We start from the raw sequence: 25,023 nt of genomic DNA, 5'->3' as shown, positions 1-25,023 counted from the left end.
AGTGAAGTCAGCCCTATGAATAGAGTTTGTGTGATCCCTGTGCAGCAGTCACAGAAAGGGTTCATCTCTGCAGTTTGTCACTCAAATTACCTTGTTGCATTTTTTCTAGAAGTGGATCTGAGAGCTGTTACCCGCAGACCAGCTACAATAATTATCCTGGGATAGTGCACAAGGGCATAGAAGGGAGCGGCTCAAGAAAAGAGAAGTGGAAACAGACAGCAAACTAGGCTGGAGAGAGACCTGAGACAAAGAGATCTGAATTATACGAGAGCCGACCAAGGGGAAACACAAATTATGCAGTCAAGTTTCCCACATTTGGGGAAATCGCAAGAGCAGCACACCCAGAGTGCAATGGGTGAGCCTTGCCCTGGGAGAAGCACCTTCATGATCATAGTATCTCACCTGGCAGGTAAGTAGGAGTTGGGCTAGAGCTGGGTAGGGTCGCTGCTCGGGCAGTTCCCTGTCAAGTGAAGGAGATCCAACTGAGTCAGCACAAGGGAACTCTCGAAAGAAGAACAAGGCTAGAGGAAGATCTGAGACAAAGAAATCTGACTTTTACCAGAGCTGACCAGAGGAAAGCACAAACACAGTCCCCCACTACCACAAATAATGAAGTCGAGTTTCCCACATTTGGGGAAATCACAGGGGTCAGCATACCCAGAATGCAATGAATGAACCTCACCCTGGGATAACAGTCTTCATTACCATGATATCTCCTATGCAAAATAAGTATGATTTGGGATAGGGCTAGGGAGGGCCGCTGCTCAGGCACATCTCTGTCAAGTAAAGAAGATTCAACTGAGGCAGCACAAGGGAACTCTCATCTGGGGACAACAACTGCAGGGAGAACACATATTTTCAGATGAACATGGGAGGGCAGAAGGCTGCCTAATACTGAAGCACCCCCAAACAACAAACCAAATGCAACAACTAGTGCAAGCATTCCTGGGGGAAGGCCTGCAGCAGATGGATTTGCATATGGTGATGTCATCCAAGCAGTGGGTCAAAGTTGGCTTCAACCCTCGTCTGCATATGAAAAGAGAAAAGGGGTGTGCAGGGCATGGCGGCCTTTTGTGGCGCTTGGATGACCCCTAGTTCGCATTAAACACCTCCACCCTCCTTCGGTGTGGGGCTCATGTTGGCTATGCCCCAGCCCCTGAAGCATTCAAGCTGATTTCTTGCAGAAGCTGGGCACTGTAACAGCTCCAGAGCTGCTCTGTATGGCAAGTAAAAGGGTGTGGGCCCTGCAGCACTACCTGTAGTTCGCATTGTGCGTTGGAAGGCACAAAGTAAGCAGATGGGAGAAGTCAGGATAGTGCGCAAGGGCATAGAAGGGAGCGGCTCAAGAAAAGAGAAGTGGAAACAGACAGCAAACTAGGCTGGAGAGCTCTTCTGTCTATATTTTGCAAACCTGCTCTTGTCCTCTCCAGCTGCTCCATGTAGATTTGACGTCTGGAAAGGTGCATAACCCACTGACAAGCAGGCACACTCCTGCATGAGTTTTCTCTCTCACTAGCTGGATGATACACAATCATTTGCATGTGCTCCACCTCCAACACACCACCCACCCAACCACCCAGTGACCAGAGCCACCCACAAGCCAACTGGCTCCGTGATTTAATTTGCACAGTGTAGTCATCCAGGCAGCATGTCCTTCTCAATGGAATACAATAATACAACAGTTAATAAGGCTATGGGTGTGGAGTGTAAGAGGGTGAGGGAATCACAAGCCCGAAGCTTTATTGAAAGACAGACACATATAAAGGGAGGATTAATAAATACAAAGATATCCTTTACTATAGAATGTAGTCCAATCCGGTCTTTCAACTCTTCCACAACTTAAAAACGGATAGTGTTCCCAAGCCTTCCATCCTGGAATATCTTCAGTCTCTCGCCAATGAAGAAAACAATCCCTCCAGCAGACTCTTCAACCACGATACAAGATCACAGCCAAAAGGGCGAGAAGCAACTACACTTGCGTTTAACCAAAATAGCTAAAACTTAGTGGAGGAAAGTGCAGTGCACCAAAACATAAGCTGACACAATCATGGAGAATGCGCCAGCATATATGCTCTTCTATCTATATTTTGCAAACCTGCTCTTGTCCCCTCCAGCTGCTCCATGTAGATTTGACGTCTGGCAAGGTGCATAACCCACTGACAAGCAGGCACACTCCTGCATGAGTTTTCACTCTCACTAGCTGGATGATACACATTCATTTGCATGTGCTCCACCTCCGACACACCGCCCACCCAACCACCCAGTCACCAGAGCCACCCACAAGCCAACTGGCTCCGTGACTTTATTTGCACAGTGCAGTCATCCAGGCAGCATGTCCTTCTCAATGGAATAATCTCTGGTTCCATGGAATCTTCCGCATTGGAATGCTGCGGAACAAAAAGGATTTAAACATTCAGCTTGCTAGCATTCAATGTACCTGCGGCTTGGCTCTAGCACATGGGTCTTCATCCTGTGGCCCTCCAGCTGCTGTGAAACTACACATCCCAGCATGCCCTGCCACAGTTTTGCTATTAAGGTATGCTAAAACTGAGGCAGGACATGCTGGGATGTGTAGTTCCACAGCAGCTGGAGGGTCGCAGGTTGAAGACCCATGTTCTAGCATGCCTGTTCTATGATGCATGTTCCGTGATGTCACAATCAGCTTGGAATGGGGTATCTAGCAGGCATTTGCTGACAGTCACTTGAGGTAGACACACATCAGGAGATGCAGCATATCGGAGGTCTTCGATGCCTTTCCAGCAAATGCACACCACCTGCTGCTGGTCTGGACACAAAACAATGCCCACAATCGAAGTCCCAAAATGCCCAACTACAGGATTCATGTAAGTAGTGAATTTAGGAATGAATTTAGAAGTAGGAAATTAAGTTAGTTCACAAGTACATTCAAATTCAGATCTAAAGTCTAGGTAGGCCTCACGTCCTGGCAGCCCCCAGCATTTAAAAATGCCTTGATTAGAGGTAGGGAATTAAATGTAGATAAGAAGTAGACGCAAAATAAGACTCCACAGAGCAGTTATCAGGTGTCTTTATCAATTGTTGCATTTAAAAAATCAAGCAATTAGGGAACACAATGTTGCAACAATGTAACCCTATTTGCAAAATAGTACTAAATAAGTTTGTCGATGTAAGACATTTGCAAAGGCGCAAACAAAACACGCTGGAAAATCTGATCACAAGGTCAATTACGTCCCTGGGTGGGATTGAACCACCAACCTTTTGGTTAATAGCCGAACACACTAACCGATTGCGCCACAGAGACACTTTGCAAAAAGTACATACTGACAAAGGCTAATAAGCATTTATCTTGAACGTTTCCTAGAAAAACTTTAAAAAGTCAATAATCTGGAGAGTTTTTGTAAGATGTTTCTTCCATCAACCAACGAAGAAACACATTGGTACTTTTCCATGATGAGTGAGTGCTTCAGGTTCTCTTGCACTTACATGTGCAGCAGAGTACTGCAATGGAAGCATGCTGGGCCCATAACCCAGAGGTAGGCAGATTGAAACTATCCTCTGCTATATGCATTTTTTTTTGTTAATTAAAGTAATCCAAAACTGGGATTGATATTTTGGTTCTTTTATTTTTACTTAAAGTACAATAACTTTTACCATTTTAATTTGTTTTAATAGTATATTGACAGTATTGTTTTCTTTCAAAAATCCACTTAATTTTCTTTACCCTAGTATTAAAATGGTAATTGACAAAAACAAACTACATTGTCACCAGAAGAGCAATACAAAATGTACAAGTGATATATTAAAATCATCTTTCCAGCTTGAATTTCAATGATGCATTGGGGCAACGATTTTGTTAGCAACATCTTCACCCTTAAATAAAGATTTTCTTAATTCCTTACCTGTGTGCTAATTAGATATCACCTTGTTTTCACATTAAACAGACTTCCACATGAGAAAGCAGCAAGGATGCAGTGGCGTTAATGTTTCCTGGTGTCAACCTGTATTATTTCAGTAGACATTGAAATGAGGATGCATCTTGCTGCCTTTCCAATGAAGCAAATTTAATTTAGTAATAGGTGAAAAACCATCCCTACAAAGGTGTTAATCAGAGACTTGGCTTTGTGGACAATTTTCAGAGAACAAATTTGTTAGCATAAAAATAAAGCCAGAAAATGAAGAGCTGTTTAATCACTCAATTGGATTTTTTTGCCAGCATATTTCTTTTTCTCTGCAACCCACTGCTAAATTGTGCTTCCTAGCTGTTTTTATAAAATCACTAAATCAAATCTAACTCTGATTACATCAGAGAAGGCCAGGTACCCTACACCATAAGAGGGGGTTTGAAATTTTGACTTGTCTACTTAAAGATCACCAAAATCTGATAACAAGGTCAATTACGTCCCTGGGTGGGATTGAACCACCTACCTTTTGGTTTATAGCCGTACACACTAACTGATTGCGCCACAGAGACACTTTGCAAAAGTACATACTGACAAAGGCTAATAAGCATTCATCTAAAACGTTTCCTAGAAAAACTTTAAAAAGTCAATAATCTGGAGAGTTTTTGTAAGATGTTTCTTCCATCCACCAACGAAGAAACACATTGGTACTTTCCCATGATGAGTGAGTGCTTCAGGATCTCTTGCACTTACATGTGCAGCAGAGTACTGCAATGGAAGCATGCTGGGCCCATAACCCAGAGGTAGGCAGATTGAAACTATCCTCTGCTATATGCATTTTTTTTGTTAATTAAAGTAATCCAAAACTGGGATTGATATTTTTGCTCTTTTATTTTTCATTAAAGTACAATAACTTTTACCATTTTAATTTGTTTTAATAGTATATTGAAAGTATTGTTTTCTTTTAAAAATCCACTTAATTTTCTTTACCCTATTATTAAAATAGTAATTGACAAAAACAAACTACATTGTCACCAGAAGAGCAATACAAAATGTACAAGTGATATATTAAAATCATCTTTCCAGCTTGAATTTCAATGATGCATTGGGGCAACGATTTTGTGAGAAACATTTTCACCCTTAAATAAAGATTTTCTTAATTCCTTACCTGTGTGCTAATTAGATATCACCTTGTTTTCACATTAAACAGACTTCCACATGAGAAAGCAGCAAGGATGCAGTGGCGTTAATGTTTCCTGGTGTCAACCTGTATTATTTCAGTAGACATTGAAATGAGGATGCATCTTGCTGCCTTTCCAATGAAGCAAGTTTAATTTAGTAATAGGTTAAAAACCATCCTTACAAAGGTGTTAATCAGAGACTTGGCTTTGTGGACACTTTTCAGAGAACAAATTTGTTAGCATAAAAATAAAGCCAGAAAATTAAGAGCTGTTTAATCACTCAATTGGATTTTTTTTTGGCAGCATATTTCTTTTTCTCTGCAACCCACTGCTAAATTGTGCTTCCTAGCTGTTTTTATAAAATCACTGAATCAAATCTAACTCTGATTACATCAGAGAAGGCCAGGTACCCTACACCATAACAGGGGGTTTGAAATTTTGACTTGTCTACTTAAAGATCACCAAAATCTGATAACAAGGTCAATTACGTCCCTGGGTGGGATTGAACCACCAACCTTTTGGTTAGTAGCCGGACACACTAACCGATTGCGCCACAGAGACACTTTGCGAAAAGTACATACTGACAAAGTCTAATAAGCATACATCTAGAACGTTTCCTAGAAAAACTTTAAAAAGTCAATAATCTGGAGAGTTTTTGTAAGATGTTTCTTCCATCAACCAATGAAGAAACACATTGGTACTTTCCCATGATGAGTGAGTGCTTCAGGATCTCTTGCACTTACATGTGCAGCAGAGTACTGCAATGGAAGCATGCTGGGCCCATAACCCAGAGGTAGGCAGATTGAAACTATCCTTTGCTATATGCATTTTTTTTTGTTAATTTAAGTAATCAAAACTGGGATTGATATTTTTGCTCTTTTATTTTTACTTAAAGTACAATAACTTTTACCATTTTAATTTGTTTTAATAGTATATTGACAGTATAGTTTTCTTTAAAAAATCCACTTAATTTTCTTTACCCTATTATTAAAAGGGTAATTGACAAAAACAAACTACATTGTCACCAGAAGAGCAATACAAAATGTACAAGTGATATATTAAAATCATCTTTCCAGCTTGAATTTCAATGATGCATTGGGGCAACGATTTTGTGAGAAACATTTTCACCCTTAAATAAAGATTTTCTTAATTCCTTACCTGTGTGCTAATTAGATATCACCTTGTTTTCACATTAAACAGACTTCTACATGAGAAAGCAGCAAGGATGCAGTGGCGTTAATGTTTCCTGGTGTCAACCTGTATTATTTCAGTAGACATTGAAATGAGGATGCATCTTGCTGCCTTTCCAATGAAGCAAGTTTAATTTAGTAATAGGTGAAAAACCATCCCTACAAAGGTGTTAATCAGAGACTTGGCTTTGTGGACACTTTTCAGAGAACAAATTTGTTAGCATAAAAATAAAGCCAGAAAATGAAGAGCTGTTTAATCACTCAATTGGATTTTTTTTGCCAGCATATTTCTTTTTCTCTGCAACCCACTGCTAAATTGTGCTTCCTAGCTGTTTTTATTAAATCACTGAATCAAATCTAACTCTGATTACATCAGAAAAGGCCAGGTACCCTACACCATAACAGGGGGTTTGAAATTTTGACTTGTCTACTTAAAGATCACCAAAATCTGATAACAAGGTCAATTACGTCCCTGGGTGGGATTGAACCACCAACCTTTTGGTTAGTAGCCGGACACACTAACCGATTGCGCCACAGAGACACTTCGCAAAAAGTACATACTGACAAAGGCTAATAAGCATACATCTAGAACGTTTCCTAGAAAAACTTTAAAAAGTCAATAATCTGGAGAGTTTTTGTAAGATGTTTCTTCCATCAACCAATGAAGAAACACATTGGTACTTTCCCATGATGAGTGAGTGCTTCAGGATCTCTTGCACTTACATGTGCAGCAGAGTACTGCAATGGAAGCATGCTGGGCCCATAACCCAGAGGTAGGCAGATTGAAACTATCCTTTGCTATATGCATTTTTTTTGTTAATTTAAGTAATCAAAACTGGGATTGATATTTTTGCTCTTTTATTTTTACTTAAAGTACAATAACTTTTACTCTTGTCAATCTTCTTGTGATCTCCGGACCGTCGCACCTACGCATTGTGGCGCATACGCATGTGCAGTGCAGACCTGATTGCCCGCTGGGTGAAAATAAATTGAAGCGATCTGGTCTGAATAAGCCCCAATGTCTATTCACGGGAGACAGAGGGGCTGGGGCATGGTCAGCAGCTCACAGAGCACCTATAATGACAAAAATGGGAGACATGGCTCATGATCGCGATATACCTGCGAAGGTATGCCCTCTATTGATTGACAGGCAGAGGCATTCGCATTTTCTGCGGGGCACCCGGAGAAAATGTAGGCACATGCACAGGATGGACCCTGCGTATATGCCCCCATCCTCTTCATAGTTTTTGGGGTTGGAACGAGCAGTGTGAAAACATCAATCGATGGGGGTAATTCCAAGTTGATCGCAGCAGGAATTTTGTTAGCAGTTGGGCAAAACCATGTGCACTGCATTTACGAACAGATGATTTTTTATATAAATTTTAAAATGTTAGTAAATGTGTGTTTTTTTCAACCTGGAAGCCCAACATCGATTAAGATCGATCTTAAATAGACCCCTGGGTTTTAAGGATAACCATGGTTGAGTCCAATGGTTAATTCACATTGACCGAAGTTCTAATTAAGTAGTGATGTGCACCGGAAATTTTTCGGGTTTTGGTTTTGGGTTCGGTTCCGCGGCCGTGTTTTGGGTTCGGACGCGTTTTGGCAAAACCTCACCGAAATTTTTTTGTTGGATTCGGGTGTGTTTTGGATTCGGGTGTTTTTTTCAAAAAACCCTAAAAAACAGCTTAAATCATAGAATTTGAGGGTCATTTTGATCCCATAGTATTATTAACCTCAATAACCATAACTTGCACTCATTTTCAGTCTTTTTTGAACACCTCACACCTCACAATATTATTTTAATATGGTATTTGGTACCGGGGACACAGTACCTCAATCAAGTCTATAGTTGGCTCTGAAATCAGCATTAAACTGGATCCACACTTAGATTATCTGTCCAATTTTTTTTTCTAGTTGAAACAAAATTATGCTACAGGTTGAGTCTCCCTTATCCAAAATGCTTGGGACCAGAGGTACTTTGGATATGGGATTTTTCCGTATTTTGGAATAATTGCATACCATAGTGAGATATCATGGTGATGGGACCTAAATCTAAGCACAGAATGCATTTATGTTACATATACACCTTATACACACAGCCTGAAGGTCATTTTAGCCAATATTTTTTATAACTTTGTGCATTAAACAAAGTGTGTCTACATTCACACAATTCATTTATGTTTCATATACACCTTATACACACAGCCTGAAGGTAATTTAATACAATATTTTTAACAACTTTGTGTATTAAACAAAGTATGTGTACATTGAATCATCAAAAAACAAAGGTTTCACTATTTCACTCTCACTCAAAAAAGTCCGTATTTCGGAATATTCCGTATTTCGGAATATATGGATATGGGATACTCAACCTGTAATATGTGGCAGCAAATGACAATTGACCATTTGCTCCCAAACACTGGAAAACATCCAAAAATGGTCATTTAGATAAATTGGTTAAATCCATTTCATTTAGCTAATTTATCCAAACTACCTTTATTGTATCTTTGTGGGTGAATGATGTGTGGGTCAGTGTTGAGGGTGGTGGAGGAGATGGGTAATAGGCACAGCAGGGTGTGGACAGTCAAATAGTGTGCTTAGAGGTGCAGATAAATAGGGATATCTAATAATTCACCCACTATTCTATAGAATTATTAGATATCCCTATTTATCTGCATTACTCACCTAACACTCAGCATTTATCTACATGCTGATGCTATTCATAGCACTTAGCTTGCAAGTATTTTACCCATAAGGAGACACATTAGATGTTCCCTCTCTTTTCATTAAAGACGTCCCCAGCAACCATACTGTACTATACTACAACAGGAATAATTACTGTGGGGGATTATACCATTTGATCTGGAATAAAGGGAAAATATTGTGGAAAGAGTGCTGTAAGTGTATGATATGTAGAACTATTGCCAGGTTCTGACATTTGTCAAGTGAATTACTAATATACATTCAACTAATATTACATAGTGTCCAGTAATTCAGTATCAGACTAATTGATATAGTCAATTTGGATCAATAATAAAGACACAACACAGGTAGCGAACCTTGATATTAATAAATGTATTTCCATTTATTATATATGGTAATTACATTATACAAACTTATTGTACTTTATTTCGTGTTTAGACAATTTTAACAAATTTATTAAAAGTTAATTTTTAAATCATCATTTGTGCGCCAGCAAAAGAGACATTCTTTTCTCTTCTCCTTTCCTGCATAACATTACTTGTCTCTGGTAGCACCCCCGAACGTCCTACAATTAATATTTAATATAACTGATGGACATTTATTGGGGCCTCTTCATACAAATATTTAGAATTTAATAGCTGGTGCAGAACACATCCCCTTCCCCCCATTCCCTGTATATCTGGATTCACCAAGGAAATGCTGATACTGACTCCAAGAAGAAAGGGAGTCTCTTCCCTATGAAGGTGAAGCCTTGTTTGGCGACGGCCTAGTTAATTTGATCTCGGCAGCTCCCGCAGGTAAGTCAACCTTCTTGCACTATGTTCCCTCTCAACGGATAAAGACGCATCATTATCTGATGCAGTCATTTCGGCCCAATAGATATGCAAGAAGTTAAGATTCCCCTTTCTTTGCAGGTAGAGGAAGGAGAAGAGGGAAGAGGTCTGTAGCCTCTTCAAGATTGCAGGAGCAGAGATTGTCCTCTGCTTCTGCCAAATCCACTGCATGACGCTAGGGCTTTCTACCTAAAGAAATTCAATTTCAAGATGGAATCTCTCACGGTAGTGATCTCCAGTCCGGAGGAAGGAGATTTCATGGTTTTGGTAAACTTAAAGGATGCCTACTTACATGTTCCCATTTAGCCACTGCATCAAGCTACCTGAGGTTTGCAATTCAGGATTGTCATTACTAATTTCAGACGTTGCCATTTGGTCTGTCCACGTTTCCGAGGATTTTCACCAGGGTGATGGCGGAAATGATGGTTCTCCTTCGCAAGCAAGGAGTCACAATTATCCCGTACTTGGATGTTCTCCTGATAAAGGCGAGATCCAGGGACCAGTTGGTGCAAAACATTGCACTCTCCCTGACAGTTCTTCAACAACATGGTTGGCTCCTAAACTTGCCAAAATCGCAGTTGGTCCCAATGACGCGGTTGTTGTTTTTGGGAGTGATACTGGACACAGAAGAGGTTTTCCTCCAGTGGAAAGGCTATGGAGATCCAGAGTCTGGTCAAACAAATTCTGAAACCAGCAAGAGTGTTAATCCATCAATGCATTCGGTTGCTGGGGAAAATGGTTTTGGCCTACGAGGCCATTCAGTTTGGCAGGTTCCATGCTAGAGTGTTCCAGTGGGACCTGTTGGACAAGTGGTCCGGATCCCACTTACACATGCACCGGAGGATAATCCTGTCTTCCAAGACCAGAATCTCACTCCATTGGTGGCTGCACAGTTCTCACCTCCTAGAGGATTCCCATCTTAACCTATCCATTGATGGGAAAGGATACGCCATAAGAATCCTTTTGGAAATCTGCAGTCTTTTATCTGGAGATTCCCAGGCTTTTTCACATAACTCGTTCAGCTCGTGTGAGGGGGGAAAGGTTACCTCAGGCTTCTTTCCCTTGTACTTATGTACCCTCTTGTCAGGGACAGGGGGTTCCTCTGTGATGTGCAAAACATCTTTTATTGCCATAATCCTATATCGAATGGATTTTGCCAATTTTGGCTGTAACTTTGCATCATCGTAATCGACACTGGAGTCAGAATCCGTGTCAGTATCTGTGTCAACAATCTGGGATAGTGGGCGCTTATGAGACCCTGACAGTCCCTACGACATAGGATCAGGCATGGGTTGAGACCCTGACTGTCCCGAAGCTTCAGCCTTGTCTAATCTTTTGTGCACTGAGTTTACACTAGCATTTAAAACATTCGACATATCCATCCAATCAGCTGTCGCAGAGACACCACATTAATTTGCTCCCGCTCCTCTCTAATATAGCCTTCTTCCTCAGACATGTCGACACACGTGTACCGACACACCACACACACAGGGAATGCTTTTTCTGAAAACAGTTTCCCCACAAGGCCCTTTGGAGAGACAGAGAGAGAGAGTATGCCAGCAAACACCCCAGCGCTATATAACCCAGGAATAACACAGTAACTTAATGTTTGCCCAGTAGTGCTGCTGTATGTAATTTGCGCCGAATTATGTGCCCCCCCCCTCTTTTCAACCCTCTTGTCTACCGTGGTTTCAGCAGGCGAGAGTCTGGGGAGCTGCCTCAGCGGTGCTGTGGAGAAAAAATGGCGCTGGTGAGTGCTGAGGGAGAAGCCCCGCCCCCTCGGCGGCGGGCTTCTGTCCCGCTTAAACTGTAAAATTGGCGGGGGCTCATACATATATACAGTGCTCAGCTGTATATATGTTATATTTTTGGCAAAAAGAGGTTTATATTGCTGCCCAGGGCGCCCTGCACCCTTACAGTGACCAGAGTATGTGAGGTGTATGGGAGCAATGGCGCACAGCTGCAGTGCTGTGCGTTACTTCAGTGAAGATCATGAAGTCTTCTGCCACCGCTGAAGTCTCTTTTCTTCTCATACTCACCCGGCTTCTATCTTCCGGCTCTGCGAGGGGGACGGCGGCGCGGCTCTGGGACGGACGGCGAGGGTGAGATCCTGCGTACCAATCCCGCTGGAGCTAATGGTGTCCAGTAGCCTAAGAAGCAGGACCTTGCAACTCAGAGAGTAGGGCTGCTTCTCTCCCCTCAGTCCCTCGATGCAGGGAGTCTGTTGCCAGCAGTGCTCCCTGAAAATTAAAAACCTAACAAAATACTTTCTGTCAGAAAGTTCAGGAGAGCTCCTGAAAAGCACACAGTTTCCACTGGGCACAGTATCAAACTGAGGTATGGAGGAGGGGCATAGAGGGAGGAGCCACTGCACACCCAGAACTAAAGTCTTTCTTAAAGTGCCCATGTCTCCTGCGGAGCCCGTCTATCCCCATGGTCCTTACAGAGTCCCCAGCATCCTCTAGGACGTTAGAGAAAATAGGATTTTAATACCTACTGGTAAATCCTTTTCTCTTAGTCCGTAGAGGATGCTGGGCACCCGTCCCAGTGCGTACTGTGTCTGCAGTTATTAAATGGCCCTTAACTCCAGAACATTTATGTGGAGACAACTTTCCCGACTTGACCATCTTCCTTGGATGTTTTCCCCCTGTGTGACTGCTCCCCAGCCTCAGAGGGTTGCATCCGTGGTCCCTAGGATCCAGTCCTGGATCCCGAACCATCGCCCCTCTAGGAGGTGAGATTTTGGCAAGTTTAGGAGCCAACCATGTTGTTGAAGAACTGTCAGGGAGAGTGCAATGTTTTGCAACAACTGGTCCCTGGATCTCGCCTTTATCAAGAGATCATCCAAGTACGGGATAATTGTGACTCCTTGCTTGCGAAGGAGAACCATCATTTCCGCCATCACCCTGATGAAAATCCTCGGAGCCGTGGACAGACCAAACGGCAACGTCTGAAATTGGTAATGACAATCCTGAATTGCAAACCTCAGGTAGCTTGATGCAGTGGCTAAACGGAACATGTAAGTAGGCATCCTTATGTCTACCAAAACCATGAAATCTCCTTCCTCCGGACTGGAGATCCCTACCCTGAGAGATTCCATCTTGAAATTGAATTTCTTTAGGTAGAAATTGAGGGATTTCAGATTTCAGATTGGTCTGACTGAGCCTTCCGGCTTCGGGACCACGAAGAGGCTTGAATAAAAGCCTTCTCCCTGCTGACTAAGGCCGATTTGAACAATCGGTGAGGGGGAACGTCTTGAAACCCCAGTTTGTACCCTTGGGACACTATTTGTAAAACCCACCAGTCCAGGTCCAAATTAATCCAGAACTGACTGAAGTGTTTTAGACGTGCCCCCACTGGTGTGGGCTCCTGCAAGAGAGCCCCAGCGTCATGCAGTGGATTTGGCAGAAGCAGAGGACGATCTCTGCTCCTGCGATCTTGAAGAGGCTACAGACCTCTTCCCTCTTCTCCTTCCCCTACCTGCAAAGAAAGGGGAATCTTAACTTCTTGCATATCTATTGGGCCAAAATGACTGCGTTAGATAATGATGCGTCTTCATCCGTTGAGAGGGAACATAGGGCAAGAAGGTTGACTTACCTGCGGGAGCTGCCGAGATCAAAATAACTAGGCCGTCGCCAAACAAGGCTTCACCTTCATAGGGAAGAGACTCCCTTTCTTCTTGGAGTCAGCATCAGCATTCCCTTGGTGAATCCACAATGCCCTCCTATCCGAGACTGCCATGAAATTGGCCCGTGAACTCAAGAGTCCTATATCCCTTGCAGTCGTAAGTATGCTGCAGTGTCCTTGATATGATCCAACGTAAGGAGCATCCCATGTCTCCAGGATATCTATATCGGATGACAAGGTATTCGACCAATTCTTGAATACTACTACTCACCCATGCGCATGTAATGGCAGGTCTAAGTAATGTACCCGTGGTTACATAACTAGAAATAATGTAGCTTCCTGCATACGATCCGCTGGATTTGTGACAGGGCCCCGTGCAGAACAGGGGGTGATTCCCACTTTATTCTGTCCGCGGCAGGAAATGAATAAACAACCGGAAACCTTTTGGGGATTTGAAACCATCTTGTCGAGCTGGCCCAGACTTTCTCAAACAGAGATGGAGGAACGTTACATCAGCTTTCATTATATATCTATATATACATACATATAGACCCCTTTGTCAGGAACAGCAGGGTCCTCAGTGATGTTAATATGTCCTTAATATCCACAATCATGTACTGAATGCTCCTTGCCAATATTGGATCTAATCAGGAAATATTATGGTCGACATAGGAATCAGTATCCGAGTCAGTATCAGTGTGTAGTAACTGGGCAAAATAACATTTTTGCGGGGCCTGAGGGAAAAGAAGCATAGCCATGAACATCACATCTTTTCTCTACGTCTGTGTCTGGGACACAGATTTATCCAACCTCACTCTGATATTACTGAAACTTTCACCCAGTCAGTTATTGGTGGTGCCAACAGGGCCACCATCATATGTCTGCATTCCTAATATAGTTTCCTCTTGGGAAAAACATTCAGCCACCGACATGTTGACACACATGTACCAAGTACCCACAGACACATCGGCTTATGGGGGATAGACCTACAGTAAATCTGTCAGAGGGACAGATGGGATTTTTCAGCTCACAACCCAGCGTCAAAAGTACACAGTCTGGGAAATAATAAACTCTATAGTGATAGACTTGTAACGCTCTATAGATGTGCTGGTGAGGTGAGGAAGAAGCCCCGCCGCTGTAATGGCACGCTTCTGTCCCGCTCAGAAACAAATAATTAATTACGCTGGTGGGGTAAGGACAGTGCCCAGGCACTAATGTCCACTTTTGCCAGCCTTTTGTGAGGAATTTATGCTGCCCAGGGTGCCCCCCCCCCAACGCCCTGCAGCCTGCAGTGCCTGTGTTTGTGTGGGAGCATGGCGCACAGCATTCCGCTCGCTGCGTGGTACCTCAGAATGCCATCTATTCTTCTGCTACTCGCCTGTCTTCTGACTTCTGGCTCTGTAAGGGGGTGACGGCAGGCTACGGGAGTGGGCATCTAGGCGTACCCAGCGATCAGCACCCTCAGGAGCTAATGGTGTCCTGTCAGCCAGAAGTAGAGCCATTGAACTCACTAGAAGTTGGTCATACTTCTCTCCCCTAAGTCCCACGAAGCAGGGAGACTGTTGCCAGCAGCCTCCCTGAAAATAAGAAAAACTAACATAAGTCTTTTCAGAGAAACTCAGTAGAGCTCCCCTGTAGTGCATCCAGTCTCACTGGGCACAATTCTAAAACTGGAGTCTGGAGGAGGGGCATAGAGGGAGGAGACAGTTCACACCCTTTGAAAGTCTTAAAGTGCCCATGTCTCCTGCGGATCCAGTCTATACCCCATGGTTCTTAATGTGATCCCAGCATCCTCTAGGACGTATGAGAAAACAAATAACGCACACACTAGGAGAGAACAAAGGAAGCTATAAGGAGGGGACATGGGGGGGTAAGGTAAGGTAGTAAAGGCATATTGGATAAACTACAACCTTATACATATTCATTAATGTACCAGTAGTTAGAAGTAGAAGAGCTCTGACAGAAACCACACAGCTTATCTAAAGCCACACCACACTGGATATGCCCAATCTCATTTGATCTTTGAAGCAAAGCAGTATTGGACTTTGTTACTACCAAGCAGTCTCCCATCCATGTATTATCAGATTCTTTAGGTGTTTTTAAACTACCAACACCCTTTTCTTGGTACATTTAATTTTTACACGTATTCTTTTATGTACCAGAAGTTAGAAGTAGAAAAGCTCTAACAGAAACCACCAGCTCATCTACAGCCACAGCACAATGGATTTTCCCAATCTCTCCTGATCATGGAAGCTGAGCAGTGTTGGTCCTGGTTTTAGTACTTGGATGGGAGACCACCAGGAAATACCAGGAGCTGTGTGTATTTTTACAATACCAACACCGTTCTCTTGATGCATTCCATTTTGAAACATTGGGGCAGATCTATTAAGCCTGGTGAACTGATAAAGTGCAAGGTGATAAAGTACCAGCCAGTCAGCTCCTAACTGTCATTTTTCAAACCCAGCCTGTGACATGGCAAATTAGGAGCCGATTGGCTGGTACTTTATCACCATGCAAATTATCATTCCACCAGGTTTAATAAATCGGCCGCTTACTCATTTATGTACGAGTAGTTAGAAGTAGAAGAACTCTAACAGAAACCACTAAGCTCATCTACAGCCACACCACACTGTATATGCCCAATATCACCTGATCTTAGGCCTGGTTTGTTCTTGGATGTGAGACCACCTGGGAATACCAGGTGCTGTAGGTAGTTTTATACTACCAACACCGTTCTCTTGATGCATTCTATTTTGAAACTTATTCATTGATGTAGAAGTTAGAAACAGCAAAAATCATCTACAGCCGCATCACACTGGATATGTCCAATCTCATCTGATGTTGGAAGCTAAGCAGTGTTGTGCCTGGTTAGTTTTTGGATTTCAGGTCCTGCCTTCTGGTTTGGCCACGGCACCTCGGAAATTCACCAAGGTCATGGCCGTGATGACGACCCTTCATCATCGGTGGACCAGGGAGGAATCTCTCCTCCCGATAAACATTCTGGAATTGCGGGCAGTGTTCAATTCATTGATACTGGCCCTGCCTCTAGTACAGAACAGGCCTGTTCAAGGACAATCGGACAACGCCACCACGGTAGTGTACACAAATCATCAAGTCGGCACTCGAAACTGCATGGCAAAGCTGGAAGTATAAAAAAATCCTCAGTTGGGTAGAACGTCATCTGACAGCAATATCGGCAGTGTTCATTCCCGGAGTCCTCAACTGGGAAGCGGATTTCCTCAGTCGTCAGGACGTTCACGCTGGAGAGTGGAGAGGCTGCAGCAGAAATATCTGCACTGGTGTCAGTAGGTGACTGAGGCAGGGATGACTGGGAGATAGTGGGTGACTGAAGCATGTATGAGTGGGATATAGTGGGTGACTGAAGCCGGGGTGACTGGGAGATAGTGGGTGACTGATGCAGGGGTGACAGTGATAGTGGGTGACTTAGGCAGGGGTGACAGGGAGATAGTGGGTTACTGAGGGAGGGGTGATAGGAAGGGGTTGGGTAAGTATGGGAAGAAAGTGGGTGACAGGGATAATAAATGAATAAGGCAGGGATGATAGGGAGATAGTGGATGACTGTGGCAGGGGTGACAGGGACAGTAAGAGACTGAGGCAGGGTTGACAGGGATAGTGGGTGACTGAAGCAGGGGTGATAGAGTGACAGTGGGTGACTGAGGCAGGGGTGACAGGGATAGTGGGTGACTGAGGCAGGGGTCGCAGGTATAGTGGTTGACTGAGGCAGCGGTGACTGGGAGATAGTGGGTAACTGAGGCAGGGGTGACAGGGAAAGTGTGCGACTCAGGCAGGGGTGATAGGGAGATAGTGGGCAGCATATCTCTGCCTCACTGCAGCAGCACATTCCTGCTTCACTGACAGCAGCACATCCCTGCAACGTTGACAGCAACACATCCCTGCAACATTGACGGCAGCACATCCCTGCCTCATTGACCGCAGCACATCCCTGCCTCACTTATAGCAGCACATCCCTGCCTCGCTGACAGCAGCACATCACTGCCTCGCTGACAGCAGCACATCACTGCTTCACTGACAGCAGCACATCACTGCTTCACTGACAGCAGAACATCCCTGCCTCACTGGCAGCAGCACATCCCTGCTTTACTGACAGCTGTATATAGGGCCTAATTAAGACCTGATCCCTGCTGTGCATATTCACACAACAGGAGATCAGGTCTGAAGTGCGTGTGTGCTGGTGCCACAGTGCACCGGCACATGCCAGAGATGCGATCAGCATCTCTGCCCAGTGAGCGCCTCTGCCTGATTGACAGGTAGAGGCGGTCACTGGGCAGGAGGAGTCGGGCCAGCGGCGTTGTGCCGCCATTTTGGGGGCACAGTCAGGACAACGCAGACATGACCGGACCGTATGGGGGCGGGGCCGTGACGGCTGTGTGACCCGGACAGCAACGGGCCTTATTTACTAAAATCTCAGATAAATTTTATGGCATTTATGTGCAGTCTAGTTTGCACAGTTGATAGAGTGTTGATCTTGCACTATCAAAGTAAGCCTCACATAGGTTTGATACACATGTAAGTTTGTTTTTATTTTACTACATTGTGGTTTGTGGCTCTATACCATGTAATGCATGTCTTTTAACAGTAGTCAAGTCTTCCAATGTGCTTGTTAGTGAAACCCAATACATAGCTTTATTTTATTTTGTTTCTTCAAATATTACATAGTAACATAGTAACATAGTATCTGAGGTTGAAAAAAGACAATTGTCCATCGAGTTCAACCTATTTGTGGTGTCCTATGCATGATGATTTTACTAAAATTTCTGACTGATGCTGCTGTCAGCCATTGCATTTTATCCCTATTTATAGTAACTGTAATGCATGACTATGCACCATACCCCTGGATATCCTTATCCAATAGGAATTTATCTAACCCATTCTTAAAGGTGTTGACAGATTCCGCCATTACAACTCCCTCGGGCAGGGAATTCCAAACACGTATTGTCCTTACCGTGAAAAAGCCTTTACGCTGTATTGTGCGGAATCTCCTCTCCTCTAACCTGAGCGAGTGTCCACGAGTCCTCTGTGTTGATCTAACCAGAAACAGGTCCCGCGCAAGCTCTGTGTATTGTCCCCTTATATATTTGTAGATGTTGATCATATCCCCTCTTAGTCTCCGCTTTTCCAATGTAAACATGCCTAGTCTTTCAAGCCTTTCCTTGTATTCCATCATCTCCATGCCCTTAATTAGTTTGGTCGCCCTCCTCTGTACCTTTTCAAGCTCCAGGATATCCTTTTTGTAGTACGGTGCCCAGAACTGTACACAGTATTCAAGGTGTGGCCTCACTAGTGATTTATATAACGGGAGTATAATACTCTCGTCCCTAGCATCAATACCCCGTTTTATGCATGCTAATTTCTTATTAGCCTTCTTTGCTGCAGTCCTACTTTGGGTACTACTGCTTAGCTTGCTATCTATGAGGACACCTAAGTACTTTTCCAGTACAGAATCCCCTAATTTTACCCCATTTAGTAGGTAGGCATATGTCTTATAACTTTTTTTTTCAATATATAAACATTTTTATTATAAGATTTTCAATGACACAAGTACATCCAAGTTGCAGATTATGGATTGTGAAGGACAAATCAACCATATAAACAATTTAAGCAATTTAAATTGCATGCAGGTAGTAGAATATCAAACTCCTTGGATGAAAGTTGGTCGTAATAAACTAGGATAGAAAAGAATAAAGTAGAAAATAAGATTTTAAACCTACCGGTAAATCTTTTTCTCGTAGTCCGTAGAGGATGCTGGGGACTCCGTAAGGACCATGGGGATAGACGGGCTCCGCAGGAGACATGGGCACTTTAAGAAAGACTTTAGTTCTGGGTGTGCACTGGCTCCTCCCTCTATGCCCCTCTATGCCACAGTTAGAGAAACTGTGCCCAGAGGAGACTGACAGTATGAGGAAAGGATTTTGTTAATCCAGGGCAAGATTCATACCAGCCACACCAATCACACCGTATAACTTGTGATAAACTACCCAGTTATGAGTACGAAAAAACAACATACTGTAGCATCAGTGCAGGACCGATGCAACTCTAACATAACCCTTATTGAAGCAATAACTATATACAAGTATTGCAGAAGTAGTCCGCACTTGGGACGGTCGCCCAGCATCCTCTACGGACTACGAGAAAAAGATTTACCGGTAGGTTTAAAATCTTATTTTCTCTAACGTCCTAGAGGATGCTGGGGACTCCGTAAGGACCATGGGGATTATACCAAAGCTCCAAAACGGGCGGGAGAGTGCGGATGACTCTGCAGCACCGATTGAGCAAACATGAGTTCCTCCTCAGCCAGGGTATCAAACTTATAGTATTTTGAAAAGGTGTTTGAACCTGACCAAGTAGCAGCTCGGCACAGCTTTAGTGCCGAGACCCCTCGGGCAGCCGCCCAAGAAGAGCCCACTTTCCTCGTGGAATGGGCCTAGACCGATTTCGGTAACTGCAATCCAGCCATAGAATGCGCTTGCTGAATCGTGTTACAAATCCAGCGAGCAATAGCCTGCTTTGAAGCAGGGGCACCAATCTTGTTGGTTGCATACAGGACAAACAGCGCTTCAGTTTTCCTGACTCTAGCCGTCCTGGCCACGTAAATTTTCAAAGCCCTGACCACATCAAGTAACTCGGAATCCTCCAAGTCACGCATAGCCAAAGGCACCACAATAGGTTGGTTCATATGAAAAGATGAGACCACTTTTGGTAGGAATTGAGGACGGGTCCGCAATTCCGCTCTTTCCACATGGTACACCAAATATAGGCTTTTATGTGACAAAGCCGCTAATTCCGACACTCGCCTAGCCGAAGCTAAGGCTAATAACATGACCACCTTCCATGTGAGATATTTTAACTCCACCGTTTTAAGTGGTTCAAACCAGTGTGATTTTAGAAAACTTAACACCACGTTAAGGTCCCAAGGTGCCACCGGAGGCACAAAAGGAGGCTGAATATGCAGCACTCCTTTTACAAAAGTCTGAACTTCTGGAAGAGAAACCAATTCTTTTTGAAAGAAAATGGATAAGGCCGAAATCTGGACCTTAATAGAGCCTAATTTTAGGCCCAAATTCACTCCAGTTTGTAGGAAGTGAAGGAAACGGCCCAGATGGAATTCTTCCGTAGGAGCATTCCTGGCCTCACACCAAGAAACATAATTTCGCCATATACGGTGTAATGTTTTGACGTTACATCCTTCCTAGCCTTTATCAGCGTAGGGATGACCTCAACCGGAATGCCTTTCACTGCTAGGATCCGGCATTCAACCGCCATGCCGTCAAACGCAGCCGCGGTAAGTCTTGGAACAGACAGGGCCCCTGATGCAACAGGTCCTGTCTTAGAGGAAGAGGCCACGGATCTTCTGTGAGCATTTCCTGCAGATCCGGATACCAGGTCCTCCGTTGCCAATCTGGAACAATGAGGATTGTTCACACTCCTCTTTGTCTTATTATCCTTAACACCTTGGGTATGAGAGGAAGAGGAGGAAATACATAGACCGGCCGAAACACCCACTGTGTCACTAGGGTGTCTACAGCTACTGCCTGAGGGTCTCTTGACCTTGCGCAATACCTCTGTAGCTTTTTGTTGAGCCGGGACGCCATCATGTCTATCTGTGGCAGTTCCCACCGACTTGTAATCTGTGCAAAGACTTCCTGATGAAGTCCCCACTCTCCCGGATGTAGGTCGTGTCTGCTGAGGAAGTCTGCTTCCCAGTTGTCCACTCCCAGAATGAACACTGCTGACAGTGCGCTTGCGTGATTCTCCACCCAGCGAAGAATTCTGGTGGCTTGTGCCATCGCCACTCTGCTCCTTGTGCCGCCTTGGCGGTTTACATGAGCCACTGCGGTGACGTTGTCTGACTGGATCAGAACCGGTTGGTCGCGAAGTAAGGTCTCCGCTTGACGTAGGGCATTGTATATGGCCCCTAGTTTCAGGATGTTGATGTGAAGACAAGTCTCTTGACTTGACCAAAGACCTTGGATATTTCTTCCCTGTGTGACTGCTCCCCAACCTTGGAGGCTTGCCTCTGTGGTCACCAGGATCCAGTCCTGAATGCCGAATCTGCGTCACTCGAGAAGGTGAGCACTCTGCAGCCACCACAGGAGTGATACCCTGACCCTGGGGGACAGGGTGATCAACCAATGCATCTGCAAATGTGACCCAGACCACTTGTCCAGTAGGTCCCATTGGAAAGTCCTCGCATGGAACCTGCCGAATGGAATGGCTTCGTATGATGCCACCATCTTTCCCAGGACTCGAGTGCAGTGATGCACTGACACAAGTTTTGGTTTCAATAGGTTCCTGACAAGAGTCATGAGTTCCTGGGCCTTTCCTATCGGGAGATAAACTCTCTTCTGGTCTGTGTCCAGAATCATGCCCAAGAAAGACAGACGAGTCGTAGAAACCAACTGCGACTTTGGGATATTGAAAATCCAGCCGTGTTGCTGTAACACTTTCAGTGAAAGTGATACGCTGTTCAGCAACTGCTCTCTTGATCTCGCTTTTATGAGATCGCACAAGTACGGGATAATTGTGACACCTTGCTTACGCAGGAGATCCATCATTTCCGCCATTACCTTGGTGAAAATTCTCTGGGCCGTGGAGAGACCAAACAGCAATGTCTGAAATTGGCAATGACAGTCCTGTACCGCAAATCTGAGGTACGCCTGATGAGATGGATAAATGGGGACATGAAGGTATGCATCCTGTACACAAATGCGGACAACAGGTGTCAAGCCGTGTGTTGCCTTTGTCAAGCTGTAATAAGTAGGGGTAAGGACGTTAACCACCTCAGAACATCCTCCCTTATACGTCACCTGCAGCACATTAATCATAAGTCAGTGACAAGTTCAAAAACTTTGGATGACAGCGGAAGCAGTCCACTGACCACTAAATCCCTTCCTCTTGTAACCAAGCTCCTGCAAACCACACCACCAACTCCCTCAGTGTCAATTTCCTACTTAGACAGGAAAGCCAATAGTCCTGCAGGCCATGTCACTGGCAAGTCTGACGAGTCCTCTCCTGCCTGGGATTCCTCCGATGCATCCTTGAGTGTAACACCTACTGCTGCTGGCGCTGCTGTTGTTGCTGCTGGGAGTCGATCGTCATCCCAGAGGGGAAGTCGGAAGACCACTTGTACTACTTCCAGTAGGCAATTGACTGTCCAACAGTCCTTTGCGAGGAAGATGAAATATCACAGCAGTCATCCTGCTGCAAAGCGGATAACTCAGGTCTTGTCAGCCTGGGTGGTGAGAAACGTGGTTCCGGTATCCATCGTTAATTCAGAGGCAACTAGAGACTTGATTGAGGTACTGTGTCCCGGGTACCAAATGCCATCTAGGTTCCATTTCTCTAGGCAGGCGATACCGAAAATGTACTCAGACCTCAGAAAAAGAGTCACCAGTGTCCTAAAAAATGCAGTTGTACCCAAGGTCCACTAGTCCACATGTCCGTGGTTAAGTGGAGCAGGGCAGACTCAGGACTATATGACTGTGACAGCCCACTGGGTAGATGTATTGCCTCCCGCAGCAAGAACAGCAGCGGCGGCACCAGTAGCAGCATCTCGCAAATGCCAACTCGTTCCTAGGCAGACTACGCTTTGTATCACCGCTTTCCATAAGAGGCACACAGCTGACAACCTCTTACGGAAACTGAGGAACATCATCGCAGAATGGCTTACCCCAATTGGACTCTCCTGGGGATTTGTGACATCGGACAACACCACCAATATTGTGCGTGCATTACATCTGGGCAAATTCCAGCACGTCCCATGTTTTGCACATACATTGAATTTGGTGGTGCAGAATTATTTAAAAAAACGACAGGGGCGTGCAAGAGATGCTGTCGGTGGCCCGAAGAATTGCGGGCCACTTTCTGCATTCAGCCACCGCGTGCCGAAGACTGGAGCACCACCAAACATTCCTGCACCTGCCCTGCCATCCTCTGAAGCAAGAGGTGGTAACGAGATGGAATTCAACCCTCTATATGCTTCAGAGGATGGAGGAGCAGCAAAAGGCCATTCAAGCCTATACATCTACCCACGATATAGACAAAGGAGGGGGAATGCACCTGACTCAAGCGCAGTGGAGAATGATTTCAACGTTGTGTAAGGTTCTGCAACCCTTTGAACTTGCCACACGTGAAGTCAGTTCAGACACTGCCAGCCTGAGTCAGGTCATTCCCCTCATCAGGCTTTTGCAGAAGAAGCTGGAGACATTGAAGGAGGAGCTAAAACAGACCGATTCCGCTAGGCATGTGGGACTTGTGGATGGAGCCCTTAATTCGCTTAACCAGGATTCAATCTGTTGAAATCAGAGCAATACATTTTGGCCACCGTGCTCGATCCTAGATTTAAAACCTACATTGTATCTCTCTTTCCGGCAGACACAAGTCTGCAGAGGTTCAAAGACCTGCTGGTGAGAAAATTGTCAAGTCAAGCGGAACGTGACCCATCAACAGCTCCTCCTTCACATTCTCCCGCAACTGGGGGTGCAAGGAAAAGGCTAAGAATTCCGAGCCCACCCGCTGGCGGTGATGCAGGGCAGTTTGGAGTGAGTGCTGACATCTGGTCCGGACTGAAGGACCTGGCAACGATTACTGACATGTCGTCTACTGTCACTACATATGATTCTGTCACCTTTGAAAGAATGGTGGAGGATTATATGAGTGACCGCATCCAGGTAGGCACGTCAGACAGTCCGTATGTATACTGGCAGGAAAAAGAGGCAATTTGGAGGCCCTTGCACAAACTGGCTTTATTCTACCTAAGTTGCCCTCCCTCCAGTGTGTACTCCAAAAGAGTGTTTAGTGCAGCCGCTCACCTTGTCAGCAATCGGCGTACGAGGTTACTTCCAGAAAATGTGGAGAAGATGATGATCATCAAAATGAATTATAATCAATTCCTCCGTGGAGACATTTACCAGCAATTGCCTCCAGAAAGTACACAGGGATCTGAGATGGTGGATTCCAGTGGGGACGAATTAATAATATGTGAGGGGGGCGATGTACACAGTGAAAGGGGTGAGGAATCGGAGGATGATGAGGTGGACATCTTGCCTCTGTAGAGCCAGTTTGTGCAAGGAGAGATTGATTGCTTCTTTTTTGGTGGGGGCCCAAACCAACCAGTCATTTCAGTCAGCCGTGTGGCAGACCCTGTTGCTGAAATGATGGGTTCGTCAATGTTTTTCTTTTCAATCTAAGCCCCTGCAGTTTTCTGTAAGAATCTGCTTCGCTATGATGATCAACAAGTCACAAGGGCAAACACTCAGGGCTGGAGGCGTAGATCTTAGGACCAGCTGCTACAAGCATGGCAAAGGTGTCACTATCATTGGTGACACCCAGAGAGGCAGCGAGGGAGATTGTTATGCAGTGCGCGCAGATAAGCAGCGCAATGGTAAAAAGGAGGCATGGTCTCATAGGTAGGGGTGTGGCCTGTTTTCCTGAATCTCTATTTTGTTGCTCCGGGTATCCCGGGGGTTGAGTGCTGCACCCGGGGACTAGTGTGTGAGTGGTGCTGGCTCCTGCACAGTGACAGAAACTGGGTGTTGCACGTAATGTTACAGTGAAACACCCATATTCT

At 44.7% G+C, this 25,023-nt stretch overlaps 1 non-coding gene and 1 pseudogene across 1 annotated transcript; both read right to left on the bottom strand.

Annotated features, from left to right (window-relative positions):
* Positions 1-274: 274 nt before the first annotated feature.
* On the bottom strand, positions 275-417 carry LOC135015563 (U1 spliceosomal RNA; annotated as a pseudogene).
* Positions 418-569: 152 nt separating this feature from the next.
* On the bottom strand, positions 570-733 carry LOC135015549 (U1 spliceosomal RNA). Its single transcript, XR_010213776.1, has one exon. It is a non-coding gene; the product is annotated as a U1 spliceosomal RNA (small nuclear RNA).
* Positions 734-25,023: the final 24,290 nt, after the last annotated feature.

The sequence above is a fragment of the Pseudophryne corroboree genome, unplaced genomic scaffold (assembly GCF_028390025.1).
Source record: "Pseudophryne corroboree isolate aPseCor3 unplaced genomic scaffold, aPseCor3.hap2 scaffold_296, whole genome shotgun sequence".
In the NCBI taxonomy this organism is placed as follows: domain Eukaryota; kingdom Metazoa; phylum Chordata; class Amphibia; order Anura; family Myobatrachidae; genus Pseudophryne; species Pseudophryne corroboree.
The sequence above is the reverse complement of the archived record's forward strand: the minus strand, read 5'-3'. Positions and strand labels throughout refer to the sequence as shown.